Raw genomic sequence first — 16,825 nt, forward strand, 5'->3', positions numbered from 1 at the left:
AATATACAACCAAATTGTCTACCTGTTGAATTTGCCAGAAAGCCAAGGAATCTGGAAGAAAGACTAAAATGGAAAGCAACCAAATTTAGACAATTTTTTCTATATAGTGGGCCAAATGTTCAGAGGTTGTCTCTCTGAGCAAGTGTAATATAATTTCATGCTTTTTGTCTGTTGCAATTTGTATTTTATCGAATCAATCATTCTGTTTATCCATGAGTGATTTTGCCAACACATTGCTTGTGTCATTTGTTGAACATTTCAGTAGGTTGTATGGCCCAGAATTTGTGGTGTACAATATACATGGATTGATTCACCTTAGTGATGTCAAACTTCATGGTCATTTAGACCTAATATCTGGATTTCCATTTGAAAATTACATGCAGAAACTGAAAAAAAGATCAGGAAACCACAGAGCCCCTTAACTAAAGTAACTTAACTTAAGTAATTCAAAAGATGTCTGAAATACAATACACTGTGCACTCAGAAAGCAGCAGTGATATACAGGTACAGGGATTGAAAACACAAACAAAATTTCTGCACACAGATGGGTTTGATGGAACTGTTGGGCAGTTCATAGAATTGAGTAAGGATGGTGTGGTCATTAAAACCTCAGATGGTGATTGTTGTTCTGGTGCAAAACATTATTCTGTTTAAAGGTTGCGAATTTGTATTTATAAAGAGTATTCCAAGAAAGAAAACCCAATAGCTTCTTAGGAATTTCTGATCTGTCATTGGAGTATGACTCACATACGAACGTAGACAAAATATACGTAAATATGTGAGGTTGCCACATGCGGGAAAGGGCAGGTGGGCTGTTTTTTTTGTTTGTTTTTTCTTCTTTTACTTTTCCTTTCCCTCCTCACCTCTAAATTTGTAATTGATTAAAGATTTTGTGCTACGCTTGGGCACAATCTACACAAATATGTGTGATAATTGATTTTCTGTATTTGCCTTTATATTTTTGTTTGTTGTTGTTGTTGTTTGTGTTTGCTAGCAGAAATAATGTACCACATTGTCAGCCTTGTTGACACTGAAGAAGTGAAGGATGTGCCTGCAATCTGGGTGAAGAATGGTGTGTGTTTATGGTGTCCGTACAAGGTTGAGGGATTTCAAAGGGTGAATTCAGTGACTTAATGACATCCAAAAGGGCTGTCTCTGTGGAATGAGCAGCTTTAAAGCCAGACTGGTTGGGATCTTGGAGGTTGTTCTGTGAGAGATAGACAGACAGTTGATTATCGACAACGCATTCAAGAATTTTTGAAAGAAACGAGAGAAGTGATACCGGTCTGTAGTTACTGATGTCTGATGGATCCAGAGCAGGTTTCTGTAGGATGGGAATAACCCTTGCTCTCTTAAATGTAGTTGGTACCTGACCAGATGCTATGGATCTATTGATGATAGTGGTAATGAAGGGCAGAAGGTCTTGTGAGATGGTCTGGAGCATAAATTCAGGTTTATTTGTATAGCGCTTTTTACAATGGACATTGTCTCAAAGCAGCTTTACAGAACATAAACATAGAACAGAAGATAAACATAAGGAGTAGTATAAAGAATTAATATAAAAATTCAAAATATATATAGAGGCACGGTGGCTTAGTGGTTAGCACGTTCGCCTCACACCTACAGGGTCGGGGTTCGATTCCCGCCTCCACCTTGTGTGTGTGGAGTTTGTATGTTCTCCCCGTGCCTCGGGGGTTTCCTCCGGGTACTCCGGTTTCCTCCCCCGGTCCAAAGACATGCATGGTAGGTTGATTGGCATCTCTGGAAAAATTGTCCCTAGTGCGTGATTGCGTGAGTGAATGAGTGTGTGTGTGTGGTTGTGAGTGTGTGAGTTGTGTGATGGGTTGGCACTCCGTCCAGGGTGTATCCTGCCTTGATGCCCGATGATGCCTGAGATAGGCACAGGCTCCCCGTGACCCAAGGTAGTTCGGATAAGCGGTATAAAATGAATGAATGAAAATATATATAGTTCACAGTATGTATGTATGTATGTATGTACATATGTATATGCATTTATCCCCAATGAGCAAGTCTGAGGTGACTCAGGCAGCAGTGGCAAGGAAAAACTCCCTTAACTGGTAAAGGAAGAAACCTTGAGAGGAACCAGACTCAAAGGGGAACCCATCCTCATATGGGTGACACTAGATGGTGTGATTACAAATATACAGTCAGACAATGTTGTATTGGTGTAGGAATCACATGGAGTTCAGATCTTCTCTTAGTATCACAGAGTGCAACTGGAGCTGGTAGATCTGTAGATGTCTCAGGGTTCTCACAGAGTCGGCCTCATCTCAGCGGAGGTCCAAAAACTTCATCGCACAGAAGACGATCGGAGCTGGTACAATGTCTGGGTGTCTCGGCATGGGTAGAAAAAGAAAAGAGAAGAGCAGTGCAGAGGGATTAACATATCTGCTGTTCATAAAAATGTGCAAGTCTAGTGTAATAGTGCACAATATAATGGGATGTGTTATGTGTACGCCTGACTAAAGAGATGAGTTTTTAATCTACATTTAAACTGGGAAAGTGTGTCTGAGCCCCGAACACTATCAGGGAGACCGTTCCAGAGTTTGGGAGCTACATAAGAAAACACTTTACCGCCTTTAGTAGACTTAGATATTCTGGGAACTACCAGAAGTCCTGAGTTTTGTGATCTCAGAGAGCGTGAAGGATTGTAACGTGTTAGAAAACTAGCTAGATACGTGGGCGCTAAACCGTTAAGAGCCTTGTATGTTAGTAGCAGCAGTTTGTAATCAATTCTAAACTTAACAGGTAGCCAGTGTAGAGATGATAGAATTGGGGTTATATGGCCATACTTTCTTGTCCTAGTGAGAACTCTGGCAGCTGCATTTTGGACTAACTGTAGCCTATTTATTAAAGATGCAGGACAACCACCTAGTAATGCATTACAATAGTCCAGTCTAGAGGTCATGAAAGCATGAACTAGTTTCTCAGCATCAGATACAGACAGGATGTTTCTCAGCTTGGCAATATTTCTAAGGTGAAAGAAGGCTGTTTTTGTGGTATGGGCGACATGATTTTCAAAGGACAAGTTGCTGTCTAATATAACACCCAGGTCTTTCACTGTCGAGCTACTAGAAACAGTGCATCCCTCTAATTGGAAGTTAAATTGTGAGAGTTTCTGTGTACTGGTTTTTGGACCTATAAGTAGTATTTCTGTCTTATCAGAGTTTAATAACAGAAAATTACAGCTTGTCCAGTCTTTTATCTCTCTAAAGCACTGAGTTAATTTGGACAATTTAGTTATTTCATCTGGTTTTGATGAGATATATAACTATGTGTCGTCAGCATAGCAATGGAAACTAATCCCATGTCTTCTAATGATGTTCCCTAATGGAAGCATGTATATCGAGAAAAGCAGAGGTCCTAGAACTGATCCTTGAGGGACCCCATGATTAACTGGTAGTAAACTGGAGGGTTCACCATCTAATTCTACAAAATGGTATCGGTCAGACAGGTAGGATCTAAACTTAAAGCTTGTCCATGAATACCTGTGTAATTTTGTAAACGATCTAGGAGAATGTTGAGATCTATAGTGTCAAATGCAGCACTAAGGTCAAGTAGAACTAATAGTGACATACAGTCTTGGTCCGAAGCTAAGAACAGGTCATTTGTGACTTTCACAAGTGCAGTTTCTGTGCTATGGTGGGGCCTGAAACCTGACTGAAACTCTTCTAGGATATTGTTCTCCTGTAAGAAGGAGCTCAGTTGAACAGACACAACCTTTTCAAGTATTTTAGACATAAACGGAATGTGTGAAATAGGTCTGTAATTTGATAGTTCGTTTGGATCTAAATTAGGTTTTTTGATGAGTGGCCTAATAACTGCCAACTTGAAAGACTTAGGGACGTAACCTAAAGATAGCGAGTAGTTAATAATATAAAGAAGAGGCTCACCAACTTTATTTAACACTTCTTTAAGTAATTTAGTTGGAATGGGGTCTAATGAACAAGTTGTTGATTTAGCTGTTGTAATAAGTTTGTCTAACTCTTCCTGTCCTGTACTTGCAAAGCACTGTAGTTGTGTGTCTAGAGCCTTACTGTAGGTGAGACTGGGTCACTAGTTGTTCTCATATGTTGAGTGTCACCTATTTTATTCCTGATACTTTCGATTTTATCAGTGAAGAATCTCATAAAATCCTCACTACTGAACTGTGATGGAATAGTGTGTTCAGATTTCTGGTGTTTTGTTGATCTAGCCACTGTACTAAATAAAAACCTGGGATTGTTCTGGTTATTTTCTATGAGTTTGCTCAGGTGCTCAGCCCTGGCAGCTTTTAGAGCCTGTCTATAGTTGGACTTTCCTTATACGCAATTCTAAAAACCTCTAATTTAGTTTTTCTCCACTTTCGCTCGAGGTTACGGGTTTCTCTCTTGAGGGTGTGAGTATGACTATTATACCAAGGTGCAAGCGTTTTATCTCTAACCTTCTATAATCTGATGGGGCAACAGTGTCTAATGTATGAGTGAATGTAGCGCCTATGCTGTTAGTAATTTCATCTAGATCATTTGTGTTTAAGGGTACAGTAAGAAGTTGAGACAGATCAGGCAGGTTATTTGTGAATCTGTCTTTAGTGCTCGGAATAATAGTTCTACCGAGTCGATAACGTGGTGAGACACAGTTAGTCTGTTCTACAGGTAGTGTGTACATTATAAGGTAGTGGTCTGTGATGTCATCACTTTGAGGAATGATATCTATATCAGTGACATCTATTCTGTGTGATATTATTAAATCTAGTGTATGATTACGACGGTAAGTTGCTCTAGTGATGTTTTGTTTAAGCCCAAGTGAGTTTAGTAAGTCCATGAATGTGAGTCCTGACGCATCATTTGTGTCGTCGACATGAATGTTTAAATCTCCTACAAAAGGGCCCTGGGGGTCTGTATATGGTCGCTAGCGCAAGAGACATCAGGGATTTTTTCGTTTGCATGTCCAATATTGGAACATTGAGAACGAACACTTCAAAAGAATTAAATCTATACAGTGTTCTCTGTGTAACAGTAAGGTAATCACTAAAAATAGTGGCGACACCACCTCCATGACCAGTCTGACGAGGCTCGTGCTTATAGATATATCCTGATAGTGTAGACTCATTTAGACCGATGTAGTCATTTGGTTTAATCCAAGTTTCGGTAAGGCAGAGTGCAGTAAGGCTATTTTCTGAGATTATTTCATTTACAATAAGTGCTTTGGGAGCAAGTGATCTAATGTTCAGAAGCCCAAACTTTAGGAACTGTTTTTGTTTGTTTCTTTGGCATTTTTCTGGTCTAATTACAGTAAGATTATTTTGAGAACGTCTCACATAATTACTTTTGAATGTTACTGCTCGGGGAACAGACACAGTTTCTATGGGGTGAGCTATGTGTGCATCTGTGTCAATGTGTTGAGGTGAAGGAAGGCTGTTGAAATTTAAATTTAAAGCGTAGTTTACCAGTCAGAGGGTGTGCAGTGCCCTGGAGATGTGACGCTATGACGCTCCCAGAAAACATTCCAATTATCGACAAAGAGTAGATTCTGAACCTGACACCATGACTGAAGCCATTCATTAAAAGGGAAAAGTCTACTGAACCTTTCAATTCCTCGCTGGTACGTTGGAAGTGGTCCGGACACGATGATCCTCGCCGTGGGCGCTGTGCTGCGAGCCGTCTCCACCAACGTCTTGAAGCAGAGTGGAAGGGAGTGGATCCAATGGGCAGGTGGTAGGATTGCAGGACTGGATGAGTTGTAAAATCTCTTCTGCTGCTACAGTTGAGAAATGCGACAACAAATATGAATCCATACTCTGAGATGTAAGTGCAGTCGGGGCTGAAGTGAAGGTCTGGCAGATTTCCTCAATCTTCTCCTGGTAGAAAGAAGCAAAGTCTTCTGCAGTCAGGGAGGATGAAGAAGGAGGAGCCGGGGAGTTGAGCAGAGAAGAGATGATGTTGTGGAATTTCCGAGGGTCGTGTGAGGAAGCTTCAAGCTTTTCCTTGTAGAAGGAAGTCTTGGCAGAAGTCACATCTGAGGAGAACTTGGCAAGGAGTGTTCGGTAAGAATCAAGATCTGCATCAAGTTGTGATTTCTTCCACTTTCTCTCTGATGATCTTAGCTCTCTTCGATTGTTGCGTAGCGCATCTGAAAGCCAAGGAGCAGAACAAGAAGTTTTCTTGGGTTTAGTGGGCAAAGGGCAGAGGAGGTCCATAGTTGAGGAAAGAGATTAGAGGAAAGTATCTGTGGCTGAGTCCAAGGGTAGTGAGGAAAAAGACTCAGGATCAGGAAGAGAAGAAAGAGTGCTAGAAGCTACAGAAGAAGGGGAGACAGAGTGAAGGTTGCGGCGGGTAAGAGCAAGAGGGTGAGAGGTAGTTTTAGGTACGGTAGGGAGAGTGATGGTGAAGGATACCAGGTGATGATCGGAGACGTGTAGTGGGGTAGCAGTCACGTCTGTAGCTGGAGAAGGACGGGTGAAAACCAGGTCCAGGACATTGCCTCCTTTGTGTGTGGGGATGTAGCTGTTGAGTGTCAAGAGTCAGGAGGGAAGAAGATTGAAGCTTGTCAGAGGGGAGGTTGAAGTCACCAAGCACCATCAGACACTTGGTGACTTCAACCTTTCATCTGACAACAACACTTTTATCTGACTTTGCTTTCAGTTTTTGACAGAAACCTCGACCTAAATTATGGATGCAGTAGATTTTTTCATTGTAGTACTTCTGCCTGCCGTGTAAGCAACAGGGGGAAAAAGTTTGGCTAAAGCTCCTTAGAAGTGGCTGACACCATGTACCTGCTCAAGACATTTTTTGAGGAAGGACCTTCTGACCCAACTAAAACCATCTCCCACCCTCCATGCCAACTTCAGATGTCTCTTTGCCGCTCTGCTTTGCTCAGGACATCACTCTACCGCCCTGCTCAGGTGAGGTCCTTACTCCATGTCCTTCATCATCTAGGGGTGTTGCTCCTTGCCTTGTAGTGTACATTGCTTCCCGACCCCACCTTGTGTATGATGGCACTCTTCCCTCCTGCTTCGTGGAGGCCGCTGCGCCTTGCCCTTCCTATGAGGAAGACGACATTCCTCCTTCTTGCTTTGTGGAGGACACTGCTCCAAGAACACCACTCCTCTCTCTTGCTTTGCAGAGGAGGTGCTTTAAAAGTATAAATGTATGCAATACAGTATGTAATTTTACTCTAACAATGTGGAACATCTTCAGCCAGACCTACTGTCTGTCATATCACACTGGGCCCCCAACAACACTTGCAAAAGCCTGTATACTGCACCTTTCCATGAACTGAATCGGGTACTTTGTTTTTAGTGAGATTAGTCAACAGGTTGCTAATGCCTAAAGAATTGAGTACAAACCAACAAAAATAGCCAACACAACACAATTCCCTTTTTGGTCTTGGTTCACATAAATTTGTATAAATACTATTCTTCTATCTGCCTAAGTGAACACTTCTTTATGTTTGTGAGAATCCTGCCCAAGCCAAGTGTATCAGCCATCAGATGTTGATGCCGCTGTTAGTCATTGCTATAATTTTATTTATTCATTTTTTAATATAAGCAGTTATCTAATATTAATCTTGAATTTTGTATTATATTAATCTTTATAATAACCTTTTGTTCTATGCTTATGTTCTGTAAGCTCACAGAATGATATCAAGTTATTTTCATCATTATTATGAAAACTAAGCATGTTTCGTTAACTCAAATTGCAGTGTCATGAGCTCTGATTTTTCATAATGTTACATTTTCCGTAGAATAATGTAGGCAACCTTAATGAAATTGGAGTTACAATGTAGGGTACAACGTCAGATAATTGTGTGCAAAAAATTGTAATTGTGTGCAAAAAAAAACAACTACAACAAGAGCTTAAAAAAGGTCAGTGGTGGCTCAAGTGGTTAAGGCTCTGGGTTGTTGATCAGAGGATCAGGCTTCTGCCCCAGCAGAAGAAAATAATTCAACTATGTTGTAATGTATACATGGTGATAATAAATGCTTCTATGCCCCATTCATTCATAAAAAAGCAGTTTTCCAAATTTTCCCTAAGAGTACAACACTGTCACCAAGTTATAATAAAGCATATGGTTAAAATAAATGGCATTAAATATGAGTATTATTGATGCTTGCCTGCCCATGACATTACAAACAATGATATAATAATGAGATGTACATGCATGGAAAGAGGAGAACTTGTATGATGTCTTAACTCATTTTTCCAGAAAACACTTCATAATGGCTGACTGGCACTGTGATGAACCTTTAATGAAGTTAGCTGTTCTTCAAGAGAGAAATGGCTTAATCAATGGACATTGCTCATGTGTTCATGCATTCATCTTTCACTCGATCTTGACTCCCAGATCCTGCCACTGAAAGACATCACCACAGCATGATGTCACCACCCTGCTTCACAGTAGGGATGGTATTGGCTCAGTTTGGCCAGGCGGCCCACTATAGGAAGAGTTCGGGTGGTTCCAAACCATTTGATGGAGACCACTGTGCTCATTGGGACCTTCAATGCAGCAAAAGATTTTCTGTACCCTTCCCCAGATCTGTGCCTTGATACAATCCTGTTTCAGAGGTCTACAGATAATTTCTTGGACTTCATGGCTTGGTAGGTGTTCTGAATTTGTGCACCGAAGCTTGCGAAGAGAAATTTTTCCCGTGTGCAGTATATTACAGCAATTAATTATTGTTTATGCACACCTTATCTTGTTAAGTTGTGGGTTAGGTGTTGGGCAGACAGCATAATAAACACAACCAATACTAATTGATAACTAAATCTTTCACTAAAATGAGTACTCTGTATGCTTTATAATGTGCATAATGATTTACATTTCATCCATCACAACCATCTGCCAAAAATTATCAGGAGGATCATTTATCCTTACTCTAACTTATGAATAATACATATGATGATATCAGCTTGATGGATCATAATCTATTAAAATCATAAGAACACTATAGCTTGCAAGTAAACTGGAAGAACACTTCCATTTTTAACAACTGGTAAAGATACCATGTATTTACATACATAATAATGTAGCACACCAATGATGAGGTTAGTCAAGCCCGCTGGCCTCATCCACTGCTTGTCTGTTTGCTTTTAGTATGAATCTTTTAAGGGACACCTGTTAGTAAGGTTTGCTAAATGTGACCTACTTTAGCAAAAGGTTTTTGACTAGGTGGCAAATATTCAAAGACCAGGTATTATATAGCATACTATAAATATTATAGATACATAAAGTCTATAGATACTATAGACTGTAAGTGAGTCTATTGTATACTTTTGTCTTATTCTATTGTATACATTTGTCTTATTCTGTTGTATACTTTTGTCTTATTATGTATTATCAATGATGACCCTGGTTGTTGTTAGAATTTGGAAATGGTATCACCTATTCACAGTTACATCAGAAGTTAAGGCAGTGAGTAGACTTGGCAGAGGAAACACTAGGACACTGCTATTCTCCTGTCTGAATTTTATTTTGAGCTCTTATCTACAAAAATTCTGTAAATACTGAAAGTGAATTATTATCCATATCATATGATTATATTTTTCTCCCTTCACCCAGGCAATACTGCTGCCGCAGTTAGGGCTTCAGCTCTCAGCTGTCTACTATCTATGCTGCAGGGTGGAGCTCTTTCAAAGGAACAGGTAAAACAAATAGTTCTCTGGGTTGCTACTGGTAGAAACACAAACATGGAGAGCTTGTGAAACAAACAAAAAGATGTTAGCTTTTTCATGTTTAATCATCCTTTTCAATAATCACTTTTACTGAATGACATCCTATTATTCTATTCTCAGCACTAAAATAAATATTGTTGGACTAGAGGGCGCAACAACTTTAGAGCAGAACTATTAAATTATACTAATTTGCAAAAGGAATAATAATAATAATATTATTATTATTATTATTATTATTATTATTATTATTATTATTATTAAATAATTAATTAAGCTTTCTGACTAAATCTGCAACAGTGACTCTGCAGAGTCAACATGTATCGCTGGGAATAGGAAGAAAAATCTACACAAGAGGAGAACCTTTAAAATTAGCTCTCATATCAATAATCTTGTCAACAATAACATTTTTTACTAACTCTTCATGCTCAGTATTCAAAAAGGGAAGTTTGACTCAACGTGGTTTAAGAGAATCAGAAGTAGAAAATAAAATCCCTCAATAATGCCAATTACAGTGATTAAATCACTATAATATGCAGTTATTACATCCATAATAAAAGGGTTATGGATGTAATAACTGCATATTATAGTGATTTAATCACTGATAAATGGCATTATAGGAGACCAACAAATCCAAATAATTAACATGAAACTGAGTCTATTAACAATTTCATGTTTCCTGTCTACACACACTTTTTCAAGAACATGATATTCCCATTAACCAAGAAGAAACATAGGTGGTGTAATGGTTTAGACCTATGCTGAAAAGAAGCATTTAGATATATGGGGTCATAAAACATATCGCGTACCTTTATCCAGATTCAAATCTCAAATAGTATAATTATATATCTCTCTCACTCTCACTCATCTTCTACCGCTTATCCGAACTACCTCGGGTCACGGGGTACCATGCATGTCTTTGGACCGGGGGAGGAAACCGGAGTACCCGGAGGAAACCCCCGAGGCACGGTGAGAACATGCAAACTCCTTAATTATATATATATATATATATATATATATATATATATATATATATATATATATATATATATATATATGTGTGTGTGTGTGTGTGTGTGTGTGAGTGTGTGAGTGTGTGTGTGTTATTATTATTTACAACTGAGCAATACTTATTAAAACATGACATTTGTCACTAAAGAAAGTCATTTACTAAAATTAAATAGCTAATTTTAAAACACTCTTTCAAGGTTTGTTTATATTACTTGTTTGTGCATAATTCAGCTAAAAATAGATTTATTTATAATTGTAGCTTCACAAAATGTACCTTAATTTTTGGTGTTCTGGAGGAAATCATAAAACCTTGGGGAAGTAGCTTTAAATATATAGATGTCATAGCAAAAATTGTTTTCAGTTGCAAATAAATGTTTGACTTAATTTATTAAACCTTTGCTTGTTGGGTTGATTTTATAGACTTTCCATTCATCACAGCCTGTATGAATTGGGAGATTTTTGTAAAAATTCTAAATAAAATTCTATAGCATGGATGAAATATATTTCTTTTTTATACATCAGCAGATGGGTTGTTCATGTGTATTCATGTTTCAGTCATAAACATTCCTTTCTCTGTAATCTTTGGCCTCTTTTATGCAAAAAAGAAGTGCAAAAAAGTTGCTTCATAGCCTGAGACACATTTTGATTAGTGTATGTTTTCTGTTGAGAGACAGGGTTTTCATATGGAGACAGTTTTCAGTGCATATCAAATTTCTGAACGAAGACTCACAGCTCTCTCGCGTCTTCGCCTGTAGATCAATATCCTCAATCATTACTGTTACAGAACGATGCCTTAACCCAGATACACTCAACAAGATATAACCAGGTACACACATATAAATCATTTCATGCAAAAATCTGCAACACAGCAGTTCTTAAACATTTTTGAATACAATCAGTTTATTTCTGAACATGTTCTCTCATTTTGTTTGTGTATTTTAGAGCTCTTAAAACGGTTAGATGACAGCAGCCAGGAGGTGCGTGTTGAAGCTCTAAAATCTCTGAGTGCATGGCTCTCATCTTTAGACACACAAACATACCGCCCCAATCTGGAGTTCTTTTTCCAGCATTTACTGCTTTACTTAGATGACCCTGACCACCAATTCCAGCTTATGGTCTTGGGTAAGTGTTAATATCATATGTTGATGTTAAATCACAACTCTTTTTTGTGGCTTTACTAAAAGGGTCAGTTGTATTTTTTTTGTTTGTTTTTTATAGGTAAGTTTGGAATAAAAAAGTAAGGAATTTGGGTGCTATAGGCTTACACAAATCAAATAGCCTGATTACAGTACATTTGCCAAACTATTTTTTAAGGTGTGGCATAAAATGGGTCATGTGTATATTTTGGCCTGCCTAAGAGCAGGTGTGTCCACAGTTAACAATGCTACAGATAAGCAATTGCAATATGCTCTCTGAATGTTCATGAAACTAGTCCATGCTTTTATAAACTCTTAATTGGATTATAGTAACCTGTTTCAAGCAGCTTGCTTTGCTGATTCTTTTTATGCAATTTTTACCTAGTTTAGATGGCTTTAGTCTGCATCTTTATAAGGAAAAATCAGGGCACTTCAGTCAGACAATCTTGTCTGATTGCCAAGTATTTTGAAACCAAGTGTGAGATTTAATAATTATGAAAAACAGGTTGAAATTTGTAAATAGTATTTCCACAACATGCCAATCAAAATAAGTTAAAATTATGACTCTTCTGACTCTCTGCCTTCTCTGTGGCTCCCTATAAAGGGGACTTTGTTATTCTAAACACTAAAACAGAAATATAGTTAAGTGAACACCTGATAGAAATCACAGGCTAATATTATAAAAAAAGACCATTTGTACCCTCTCTTTAAATCTATCAGGAATTTTTATGACCTGGATCACATCGGATCAAGTAGAACATATGTGTTTATTCCTTTTTCCAAAATGAGAAACTGGGACTATTAGAGAACATGTAGGGCCTTTAATGGAATGTGTTTTTCAGTATAAAGAGATCACTGCCACCTAGATCATGTGTCCTGTGTATCTCCTTCTCTCCAGATGTTCTGAAAGCCAGTAGTGTTGCAGAGCATGTTCTTCTGCAGCAGAAAGTGGAGGAAGTGAGAGAGAAGCAGCGCAACTCTGCGTACTGTGATCAGCTTCTCCAGTATATACATTCCATCTGATACACAGCCACATCAATGAATTTTGTTCTAAAAGTCCCTGCTCCTCCACTCCAGTCTTCTCTTCAGCTATAAGCTCAGAAACAGTTAAACTGTGGCCATATGTTCTTTTCATTTATGCCACTGCAAAAGCCAGCATCTTCAACAATTGTAAATAGTTGGTAATTTTTTATATCATGTTGACCAATGCTCTATCAAACATTTTTTCCAGGTACATGCAAAATATTTTAAATATAACTGCAGTAATGAATATCAGCCTTTAAAACAATAACATACAGTATCTTACAGAAGTGAGTACACCCCTCACATTTTTGTAAATATTTTATAACATCTTTTCATGTGACAACACTGAAGAAATGACTGCTGCAATGAAAAGTAGTGAGTGTACAGCTTGTATATTTGTAAATTTGCTGTCCCCTCAAAATAACTCAACACACAGCCATTAATGTCTAAACCATTGGCCACAAAAGTGAGTACACCCCTAAGTGAAAATGTCCAAATTGGGTCAAGTGTCAATATTTTGTGTGGCCACCATTATTTTGCAACACTGCCTTAACTCTTAGGCCCAATTTGGACATTTTCACTTAGGGGTGTACTCACTATTGTGGCCAGCGGTTTCAACACATGTGCATAGGAATGTTGTGTTAGTAAACTAAACTAAAAAAAGTCTGGGTTTACGTGTAACGTGTAATGCCAAGATTATCATCATAAGTAACATCTCTTTCTCTGCCATTTAATGCTACATACTCATACTACATATGGTTTAATTCATATTTCTAATAAATATGCTACATTACATTCCTGATCAGTAATAATTGAATTAACCTTGAATTAACCTTCCTATTTTCCCTGGGCCTATTTGACCCAGCTGGAAGGTTTTAATGTGTCATAATTTGGGTTTTCTTCCACATATTTGCCTGAAATTTACCAGGATTGTTCCAAATTATGAACTTTGCAAGTAAAATTAATTTTGTCTATTTTCGTTGAACTATGTGTTCAGAACAGTATATATTATACGTTTTTGATCATTTTGGGTCATTTTGACCTGGCCACATTTAGTGGAGCAACAGGTCACGCTTTTGCCCTTCCTTTTCAGCGCAATGAACATACATGCAGACACAAAAATGCACACATAAAATGTCCACTAACACACGCACCCAAAACACACTCACACACCACACACACACACACACACACACACGCACATGCGCGCGCGCACACACACACACACACACACACACACACACACACATGCACACACACTAACACACACACACACACACACACACACACAAATTGGGCATTGCATTTCATTAGGCCTCCAGAAAAAAAAGCCAAACATTTGTAAATATTTCACACTTTTGATATGCCTTCGCCTAGCAGAGGGCAAAATATGATCTACCGAAATGATGCTACACACACACACACACACAAGCACTGGGCACAGCAATTCATTAGACCGCCATAAAAAACAAAAGCTACTCATTTGTAAATATTTCACACTTGTTAGATGCATTTGTCCAGCTGGGGGCAAAATCTGATCTACCAACAAGCTTTACACACACACTCATACTCACACACACACAAGCATTGGGCATTGCAATTCATTGCACCTCCAAAAAAACAAAGACAATCATTTGTAAATATTTCACACTTGTTATATGCATTTGTCCAGGTGGGGACAATATCTTCTCTTCTTCTTCTACCAACAAGCTTTACACACACACCTACAAACAAGCTTTACACACACTCACACACACACACACACACACACACACGTTGTGTTTTCATATTCAAATCATATTTGTTTCCTCTCTTATTTATGAATTTAGTTGCATCAGTCAGCTTTGGCCTGGAGATATTCTGAGTAATGTTTGACATTTATCAGCCAGTGGTTATCCAAAATAATATTTAATAATTTCTGCTTATTTTACTCAAAACATGACATAATTTCATAAGGTTTATCATTCATAAATTAAGTATAATAAAAAAAACATAAGGAGGTAAACAAAGTTTTATTCACATGAAATTATGCCATGTTTTTGAGTGTGGGTGTGTGTGTGTGTAGCCTGTTGTTGGTTGATCAGATGACATCAGATGGGCAAAATACATATTACAAGTGTAAAATAGATATTACACACAGAATGGTGATAATTGTAGAATTTTTGATTTATAAGCATTCAAGTCAGTTTGGCCTGTAAAAAAACAGGTTTTATTATTTGCTGACTAAAAATGGTCAAAATGGTTTCAAAACAATCTCCTGCCCTTGAAATATACCAGCCTGTAATTGTGCATCAACTTTTGTGCCTCTATAGTGAAAATAATTAAAGATTTCTGTTTTTTTTTTAACTAAAAAATGAGGCATTTTTGTATATAAATAAGGTTTATTATATCAAATATATGTATATATTTTTTTGCAAAATATATGTTAATATGTTGGAAACAAGTTAGAATAAAAACGTGGAAAAAAAGGCTATCATATATACTTCATTTTTTATAAGCAGTCAAAACAGACAAGGTCAAATTGACTCAGCGCTCCTAATTTGTATAGGAGGACAATAGGAGGGTTAAATAAAATGTATTATTATTATTACAGAATACATTTGGCTAAATGCACACCATAAGTAATCACCATAATAATCTTATTATTTATTGAATGCAGCAAATTGCAGACCATGATTCTGGAGTCCCAGCTGCTTATGGCTCTTTGAAACCTGGGGCAGGTAGTAGGACCACCTCAGTCCCGATGGGCATATCAGGCCAGCTGACTTGAAGTTGACAAACAGAGTATACAACACGTTATGCACATTTGGGAAAAGGTGGCCCTCAACCAGCACCTCCCGATCACTTACTTCCAGGTATGGGGATGTATCAGCACACACAGCATACCAATCAAATTTTAATTTTACTCTTTTTTTTGTACTTGTTGGGTATTCACTGTGGACAGCAAAGAAATAATTTAATTGTACTGGGAAACTTGTTTCCTTACTGTGCATATGACAATAAATGCTTTAAATCTAAATCTAAATTGTATTCAATAGGGGAGAGTGGGGCACAACCTAACACTTCTTTTTCTAGTTGTCATGTTCTACTAACTTGTTGCTTAATTATCTGTCCATGATGTTATATTCTTTCAGTGTTACACTTACACTGAAACACTTACAGTACTCTTACACCTTGGGACACAAGCCATTCTACATGGCTGATGCTGTATAGAGGTACTCATTAAGTACGTTGAGACTAATTACCTCCTGAAATTCTCTGAAACGCAGTAACCAACAGAGGAGTTCTTCATCACGTCCTGTCACGTCATTTTTTCTACAGCGTGATAAATCCAGAGCTGATCCTGACCTCCCTGGGGCCCTAAGCAAAATTCTGCTAAGGGGCCCACCTACCTGACCCGTGAGCCATGTAAACCATTTGTCACACATTCACACTTGCACTGGCAGCACTGCACAGCTAATTTAGCTAGTCAGATCGAGACTAGAGACAGAATCACATCAACTTAACTTTACTGTTATTTGCTCTTGCTGACATCAAACCTGAAGAGAACACAAGTTTACATGATTGCTGTTATCGCATTTCACTCTCATTTTGTTTCCGTAAACATTAACATGATCTGTAATATGAGGCAGGGTGAGTTTAAATTAAGCCTTGCGTAATTTGCGGGGCCCTACGCAACTTGCGTAGTGAGCGTATAGGGCCGATCGGCTCTGGATAAATCTATGTACCACCACATGAAAGTTATTGATTTCTCCTCGCCACAACTCTTATTACCTTGATTCTCACTACTTTCACAGAAAAAAACATTAGGTACACCCCTGTCTGTTTTTCTTGGCCTGTTTCTCATGCTGCATTAAATAAAATCATAAATGGGAATTGTGTAAATTTACCTGTAGGACTTTAGAAATGATATATTAAAATTAACACTAAGCAGAGCTGAGTTAACGTCTCTGTGCAATTTGTACTTAACTCTAAGGTAGAATT

At 38.0% G+C, this 16,825-nt stretch overlaps 1 long non-coding RNA gene across 2 annotated transcripts; it reads left to right on the forward strand.

The window, feature by feature from the left end:
• Positions 1 to 10,238: 10,238 nt before the first annotated feature.
• On the forward strand, positions 10,239 to 13,237 carry LOC132861360 (uncharacterized). Of its 2 annotated transcripts, XR_009649927.1 has the most exons (4): positions 10,239 to 10,640; positions 11,438 to 11,508; positions 11,625 to 11,804; positions 12,717 to 13,237. It is a non-coding gene; the product is annotated as an uncharacterized LOC132861360 (long non-coding RNA). The 2 variants fall into 2 exon arrangements; XR_009649928.1 differs by lacking the exon at positions 10,239 to 10,640 and having other exon boundaries at positions 11,397 to 11,508; positions 12,717 to 13,233.
• The last annotated feature ends 3,588 nt before the right edge of the window (positions 13,238 to 16,825 follow it).

The sequence above is a fragment of the Tachysurus vachellii genome, chromosome 18 (assembly GCF_030014155.1).
Source record: "Tachysurus vachellii isolate PV-2020 chromosome 18, HZAU_Pvac_v1, whole genome shotgun sequence".
In the NCBI taxonomy this organism is placed as follows: domain Eukaryota; kingdom Metazoa; phylum Chordata; class Actinopteri; order Siluriformes; family Bagridae; genus Tachysurus; species Tachysurus vachellii.